Source organism: Dicentrarchus labrax, unplaced genomic scaffold, assembly GCF_905237075.1.
Source record: "Dicentrarchus labrax unplaced genomic scaffold, dlabrax2021, whole genome shotgun sequence".
Lineage (NCBI taxonomy): Eukaryota > Metazoa > Chordata > Actinopteri > Moronidae > Dicentrarchus > Dicentrarchus labrax.
The window spans coordinates 10,151,149-10,159,335 of record NW_026136722.1 but is presented as its reverse complement, the minus strand read 5'-3'; the positions used below and the strand labels follow the sequence as shown (position 1 = coordinate 10,159,335).

The window sequence follows — 8,187 nt, the reverse complement described above, 5'->3', positions numbered from 1 at the left end:
AGTTGTAAAACGAGATGTTTACGTGGTTCAGTTTTGCCCTGTTCAGCTGTCAACACTCGCAGGCTTTCAACCCAGAGAGTGCCGGAGAGAAGAAGTGCAATAGTTTAGAGAAAGTCGTGCTAAGTGGGACTGTTTAGGGTTGGCTGGGTAGAGCATGCACTCAGCGCACCACCGTATAGACCGCTGTTTTCTAAATGGCCCCTATTAACTGAATGGGAATAGGCTGCACTCAGGCCTGCGTTGTTAGCTCAGAGAGGACGGACTACATGGCTCACACAGCCTGGTGTCGTCTCCACACGGCTGACCTGCCACACAGGCATGTTTCATCACTGGAGGACTGATATGGCGCCGCTCACAGCCACCGAGGTGCAATTTGTTGCATTTGGACTATAACTGTCAGGAAGAGATATACCCTCACTTAAATAGCCGCCCATAATCTGCCCCTCTCCCTGTATTATCCTAATTGAACCCATGGGCGGCCAACGCCATCAATAGCTGAGCTCATCTGCAAATTAATAAAACATGGGCCCTCACCAAATCTATGCTTGTGATAGAGCTTGAAGCTACTTAGACACACTAAAGGACTGAGTGTTTGTGATTGTTATTTTCAAAAGAAATGGAAGCACAATAAAATCGTTCTCATTTTGCTTTTCAGCAATGATGAGCGTGAGTCCTTACGGCTCCCGTGGTCCTGCGCGTATTCCCAATAAGCTCCTCTTCCTCCTTCCTTTTCAGTAATGGAAATGCTTATTAAAACCATCAAACGCCATTTACCTAAACATGCTTTCGCAATCTACCCTGTAATGTGGTGATGTTAGTTGCCACAGGGCTTTGTGGAACAGATTCCAACTGATTCAACAGGTGATCACCAAGCAAGGGTGTTTTGTTTTCTCCTCGTTGCTGACTATTGCGAAAGCCACGTATTCCTTGGTCAGGACTGAGACATGCTGGCACCATCAACAAGTGCCACATCAGCACAAGTACAGGGGGGGCTTTTGACTTTATGTTTATTTTGACTGACTGGACTGACGCCCAGTGAGACGTGGGAGACGATGAAAGAGGTGGTCATCATAATAAGACCTAGATCTTAATAACAACGAATCCTAGAGGACACTAAAAAAGCAGCCAGAGGTTATTAAAGACATCTATCATGTCTGTTGGCCTAGTCGTCTCTAAGTCACCATCCCTGCTCTCCTCTTCCAGCTTAGTGATGATGGCTCCTCTGTCGAACATGAAACCAAGGCCGTGGCAACCAAACTTTCTCCCCCTTTTTCTCTCCCACACAGCTTTTCCTCTCCTGGAGCAAGTCCCTGTTGTTTTCGCACAACACCAAGGCAGTCTTTCAAAGACAGTGACCTCCTACTGTTCCTCCAAGACGAAAGCCAAGCCCGAAGTGGCATCACACTCTGAATGAAGGCAGGACTCCTCCAACATCAACACCATGTACCTGGCCTTGAGTGCACCTCAAAGCTTTTGGTCGACTCGTGGGTTTACTTTATGGCGCAGCCAGTGTGCAGTGTGCATTGATGGAAAAAAACTCAGGACATAAAGAAAGGAATGCTGTAAAAGCTGGAAGGCCATGACAACTTGATGAGCCATCAAGACCGACTGTGAACAACCAGAAACCTAAAGAGAAAAGGCTGACATCACAGAGCTCAGTTATATGGAGTCATGGATATATGGACAAAATATAAAAACAAACTGGCTCTCCAAAGAAAACAGTGAGTAATCCTTGGACAGAGTATTGTTTGGGCTTGCTCACGATTGTTGAAACACCTCGATGGCACAGGGAATGATGGTGCACACTTGTCTACGCTGGACCAGTTAGAAAGTGGGGGGTATAAAAACATGGGTAATCATCAAATCAGAAGGGAAGAAGTTCCCATGAACTATATTCCCAATGACGAGCCTTTTCATCCTCAAAAACCTTGATGGTTGAGCTTTAATAACACACGCAAAAAAAACAAGACTAATGGAAAACATTCTGAGCTGTTGTAATCTCTTGTAAAGACTGTCAACTTTGCAGCAATTGTACGCAGGCACGTCAGACTACCACCCCTACTACTACTACTACTACTACTACTACTACTATACTATGTTGTATTTGTAAGTGGAAGTGCATTTACTTGGGTTTCATTTTACCTTACTCATGAAGTTGACTTTATTTGTCATGAGTACTACTCAGCCTGTAAAAACTGTTGCATTATGCAAGGCAGGAATTATGATATAAACTGCAGGGGGATCAATACCTTGTCTTGTTAATCTTAAGTACAACAGTTACTACTGTACATTGTACAAGCAAATATGCCAATGAGCAAAATACATAACTTGCATTTGGTCAAAGAAAGCTGTACAACTTCACCCAGAGCCCTTCAGAATAAAACACTACACTGTAAGACATGGAGGACAAAATCCACAGACCCTTATTCTGAAGTTCAGATAAAGATAATATGAGGCCTCAACAGTCTAGAACAGTCAGAGTTAGAAAATCATGTGGTATCTTCCAAAGTAGTTTTTTTTAGTTCACTACCATATCGACTTTTGAATAATCAACTGGTCTGGTTCCCATAATCAGTGATGTTTTTAAAGCTTAACAAGATATAAAACATAAAATCTTAAAATACTTAACACACTAAACACACTTAACGTTGTATTCAGCAACAATATTTCGTTGACTCTGTTTTTTAGATTATTAACAAATAAGAATGCCATAGAGCAGCACTTTATTTACAAAATAAATGTAATTTTGGAGCATTGCTCAATGTAAATTAATTATTTTTATTCTTCACACATGTTGAGTGACTGCCATGAAGACTGTGGAACATTTCTCAAAGCACAGCAGAAGTCAGTTAATGCCCTTGGCTGGAGGAACACCAGATATCTCCAAAGAAAACAAAAAACAAAAAAGAATCTCGAATGCTTACTTTTGAAAACATATAATTTGAATTACTGCTCTCCTCTGCTGTCACCTGAAATGAGTCACTCACTGGTCCTCACACATCTCCAACTGATTATGACTGACTAAGCTGTTTGGCTCTACTTGTAAAAACTTGTCCCACGGCAGAAGCAAAACTCACTCATGTTCCTCTGGAGAGAAAAATATTGTGTAAGACTGATGCTTACATTGCAACAGTCTAATCTTAATGTACAGACTCCTGTTGGCCTCCACATTATTGTAAACAATAAATAAAAAGTGCATTCCATGTGTTTGTGAATTTTTTTAATATTTTAGAATGGCAAAAATGGCCTCTCTTGCGCCATTCTTTTAAAAATCTCCCCCAAGTGTAATACTAAAACCAAATATTGAAACGATTGCTCTGTCCAAATCTGCCAACCAGAATCATTAAATCTACTGAATCAACATGGGATATCTTATTTGTTTAATTGCTACAAAAACATTTCCCTGGGGGTTATGTGCCGACCTATTTCTCGGCCAGATGTAACTTCCTGGAGTCTCCACTGGTTGCCCGGGTTGCCTACTCAGGTACAAGAATTAGTCAATTAAACAATTCGTAAAACAGAAGGGGGTAAAATGTTGAATTAATGTTTTAAAAGAAAAATTATGGATTAAATAAAACTAAATAGTGAGCTTTAGAGATGCTGGTAGATGGATATTGTTCTTACTAGACAGAGCCAGGCGAGCTGGTTCCCCATTTCCAGTCTTTTTTGATCTTTTCATCTGACTACGATAGAGCAAAAGAGCGTATTTCTCAAAATGTTGAATTTTTACTTTAAGTGAACTCCTTTCATCATCTTGTTACTAAGATAATAGGATGCATTATTGGAGTTGAGACCATTCAAGACTATATGAAGTATCTTCTCCTTCAGTTCTGTGCATTAATACTTTACCTTTCACAAGAGCACTTTTACTTTTGATAAATGAGTAGTAGATTTTACCATTGATACTTAAGTTCAGCTCTATCTTTCTACCTGCAGTGTCACTGCAAATGTCAATTTTAAAAGCAATGCCAGAAAAGAAACCCAACACAAATGTATTTCATCAAGTGTGGCCTTCTTAACAACACAGTATCATGTATTGGGCTGTCTGCTAATGATTTACTCCTTCCAAACTTCAGTGGAAACATAATATTTTACATCCCTTTGAATGTCTTGTGTAGTGCAACAGAGCATATTGTCGACTTTCATTACTGGAATGGGAGTTTTTGAAAGAGTAAACCTTGGAGTTTGTCCAGACAGCCTTGTTGAAATTTGCTGTGTTGATTAACATTTTTTTAGAAGAAGTCACTCACTGTCATTGTCACTACCCATAAAAAGTGGAGCCCAAAGGACATTAAGTGGAGGATTTATGGCCGCCATATATTTGAGTGGAGGGCTGCTAAACCTTATGAAGTCTCTTTTGGCACTGTAAGGTTTTGCTTTCTCTGTCTCGCTCTGTTGGTTTTTTCCCTGTTGCTTCAGAGTGCCTACAATTTCCCTCTCTTTATTTTCATTGGCATTTAAAGAGCTCTGTGCTCTGTTGAATGTACTCATTCAATAGTGAGCTTTTCAACACACACACACACACAAATACATTAGAACACTCACGCATGCACACACACAAAGAAAGCAGCCGTGAACATGCAGAGAGTAGACCCTGACTCTCCTGCTCAATGCCACAGGATGTTGGAACCCAGCAAGTTTCAGACGCGCACCGGGTCTGAAAGCATTTCTCCCTGTCTATACTTGTCATTGTCGGGGGGCATTAATTGATTGGCTTGGTTTCTACTCCCTTTTGTGAAGTGGCTTTAGTCCTGGCTTTATGAAGGTTGCTGAAATCTATTCAGACCATTCTCTTTGCCTCGTGGAGCACGGCACAGCGGTGGAGCCACCGCCGTCTCCACCTTTATTGGTGGAAATCGCCCTTGCACATTTTAATCTGCCATCTCCTGGGGTCTCATAACACTTTATAGCTTTATATGTCTCATCAGGTTTTATATTCTAGGATCACACAAAGAAATGACTTTTCCTTTTTTTAGGTATTCCTTCTATCTTCTTTTGGGGTTTTTTAGTCGCCATATTTTTTTTGTTCTTATATATCTGAGAAGAGTTAAAAAAAGACAAGTGTACTGTTGCATTAAACGTATATTGTCAGCCTGTAAATTCACCTTGTACTGAAGCTGCCTGTATGTCAGCATGGATCTACTGATGAATGGAGGCAGTCTTCACGATATAATTGACCACACATGAGATCAAAGTGTGTTTGTGCAGAAACATTTTATGATCTGCTTTTTAATGCAGAACTGTGACAAGATGCTGAAAGTGTATGTATACACTCCAAACTATGTTCCAGTAATTAAACATTGAGCTGTTTTTTCTCCCATAAAACAGCCAACATTCACCTTGAGGCTATCAGCAGCTACAATAATCCTGACGGGGGGTAATTGGAGAGGTAGGTGTCAGACTCAAATCAAAAAATAGCGACATTACTCACTTTGACTCATGCAGCAGCTTTTAGTGCCTGTTTTTTCTTTTTTTTTAAACACACGCAGTCACACATACACACACAGTAACAGCTCATACAGATGGTCCTATATCCACATCTGGCAACAGCTGGGGTTGTGAGCACATCTGTTCCGTCCTGGGTGGAAACAGAGAGGGTTGCTGCTGCTTTAATGCTGACCTTCTCTTAAATATTTTCACTTTTTCAATCTGCTGTTGTACCACAGCAGCCAAAATCCAACACCAGCGGGGTTCTCTAGCATTCCCCCCCAATTCAGACAGAATGGCCTATCAAGCTCGCCCAAGGGGAACAAATGTCTGCTTGAATCACATCTCTTACACATCGTTTCCCCTCCTTCTTTGTGTTCTTGCTTCTGCGACTTCACTGACTTTCTTTGGCTTTCCTCCTTTGTTCTTTTACTTATTTACTGTCTCTCCTTCATATGTCCACATATTATCAAGACAGCTGGTGGGTCGCCTTGAACTTCTTTGCTCCATGGACCACAGAGAGCCAAGATTCAGCGGCTGTGTGTGGGAGACAGACGTCAAGTTATAATTTCTATATCTGCGAGGGTTTGCGGTCACTTTGTTGACCCTGTTTGATGACATCTCGCCTTCAGAAACCACCTCTGCATCGCAGTGTAACAAATATATCTGTGATCTTCATAAGGCCTGTGCAGAATCTGCAAAAAAAGATTGAAAAGATGCAAAAGCAGATATTGAATTTGAAAAACTCTGAATTTGAGATACAGCCCAAGACACATGACCTGTCTCTTACTCATTTAATTTCACTCTCCCATTCTTCTTTCTGAGATCCATGAGACCTATTTCCTTTCTCCTCCATCACCTTCTACTCCTCTACATCTTACTTTTTACTTGCCCCATTTTGCAATCAATCTGCGGTTCATCTTTTCTAATGAGCTCATTAGGGTGTCTTAAGCAATGGTGATTGATAATAATGGCTTAGAAATGTCCCATTGATTCACTTCTATATCAGGCCTGTAAAGTAAAGGCTCTCTGCATTAAAAATCGTGGGTCAACTGAACCCTCTCTCCTATCCTCCGCCTATATCTGGGTGACAAGTCCTTTGTTTTCACACGACTGCCCCTCCCCCGCTCCAATTCATGACGAGTGAAACTGGTTTGTAGTTAACACATCTGCTCGGCCCAGTGATATACATTTCCGTAAAGCTTCCTTAACAAAAGTGTGAAAATGCATTACCGCTTAGAGGATGAATGACTCCTTTGCACTGTTTTTCCTTCAACATGCCTAAATTCCGCCATTTTTTACATGTTTACAGAGACCAGTGAGTGAAACCGAATGTTAACGGTAGACATCATATTATTTCAGCCAATCAAAACAAAGGAGACGTGTTACAGTTGGTCAGATTGCTGGAAGTCTTTAATTTTTATGGCGAGGCTTCTTAACAGCCATGACTGATGGAGCCATTTGACTTTAAGGCTGTAAGAGCTACTGTTTGTAATGCAGGCAAGTTTGCGAGGCCACTGGCAATATGTCTGAGGATATACTACAGCTTTATGTACGCCGTTTTGTGTGTTTGCATTTGTATGTGTGTGTGTGTGTGTGTGTGCGCATGAAGGAAGGAGGGAGACAGATGGAAAAAGAAAGAAAGGAGGGGGCTGCTAATGATAATTTGAGAGGGGGTGTGTGTGTGACAGAATTTGCGCCCACATGAATAGCGCACAGTCAGCATGCAAGCTCAAATCACTTCAATAGTTTCACATCAACCAATTTAATGGCACAATCCCGGCCAGTGAAGTTTTTATTCCAAATCCTGTCCATAATCTAATGGCCTTTGAAAGTCTGCCACTTCCCCCTGGCTGACAGGTTGTGCATTTGGATCTAATTGAATCCATTTACATCCTGCACAAATGGAAAGCACATGCAGGCCTTCCCACCTGGTTCTGATCAGCTACTGAGTTGGGAGAACCACAATCTTCGGAGTACGCCCAGTGCCAGCAGGGGATACACTACACAGCAAAGTGAAGAGAGAGACGGAAGAGAGAACACCTTTTGATATTACTCTTGGCTCTAATTTAATTCAGTTTGAGTTCAGTTACCCCCTCACATTTCTGTGTATTCCTATTTGTCTGGCAGACTGTGGTCTTTTACAGTTGTGTAATATTTTACCACAAGGGGGAGTCCAGCAATACCCATGCATGTACAGTATCACTGTGTCTGCTAATGTGGACCTGCCAGCATTCATCTACTGTAAAACAGACAGGAGAGCTTTAAAATGTAGAATTAATACAAGACTTCATGGTACAGTGTGACATCTGGACCAGGTCCTTTCAGATTTAATGTTAGATTGAATATTTATGCATTCTTGCCACCACATGTTAGTCACACTAAACATTCACAGGGGGTTGGCAAAATAGTGTAACAACTAATAAAATACTTAAGTGAATTAATTCCTTAATTAACATTTCACATGTTTCTATAAAGGTGTGGAATATTAGTTTGAAGGCTAATTAGCAGCATTTGTCGGTGAATCAACACTTTTGGGTTTTCAGAGCAACGTGAGGCAACCCGACAACTAACAGAGCTCCAGAGAGGACGGATCATCTGGACCCAAACTGCACTCCTGTTGGTCAAAAAAAATAAATAAATAATATAAATATTTAATATTCACACCACATTACAAACACTGACAAATACACTGCATCAACAAAAATGAACGCTGAAACTAACAGCATAGACAGACAGACTGAAATGTACCTATATACA

At 41.0% G+C, this 8,187-nt stretch overlaps 1 long non-coding RNA gene across 1 annotated transcript; it reads right to left on the bottom strand.

Moving 5' to 3' along the window:
• Nucleotides 1–5,195: 5,195 nt before the first annotated feature.
• Nucleotides 5,196–6,766, bottom strand: LOC127355858 (uncharacterized). Its single transcript, XR_007881872.1, has 2 exons — nt 6,661–6,766; nt 5,196–6,122 (listed from the first exon to the last, which is right to left on the bottom strand). It is a non-coding gene; the product is annotated as an uncharacterized LOC127355858 (long non-coding RNA).
• Nucleotides 6,767–8,187: the final 1,421 nt, after the last annotated feature.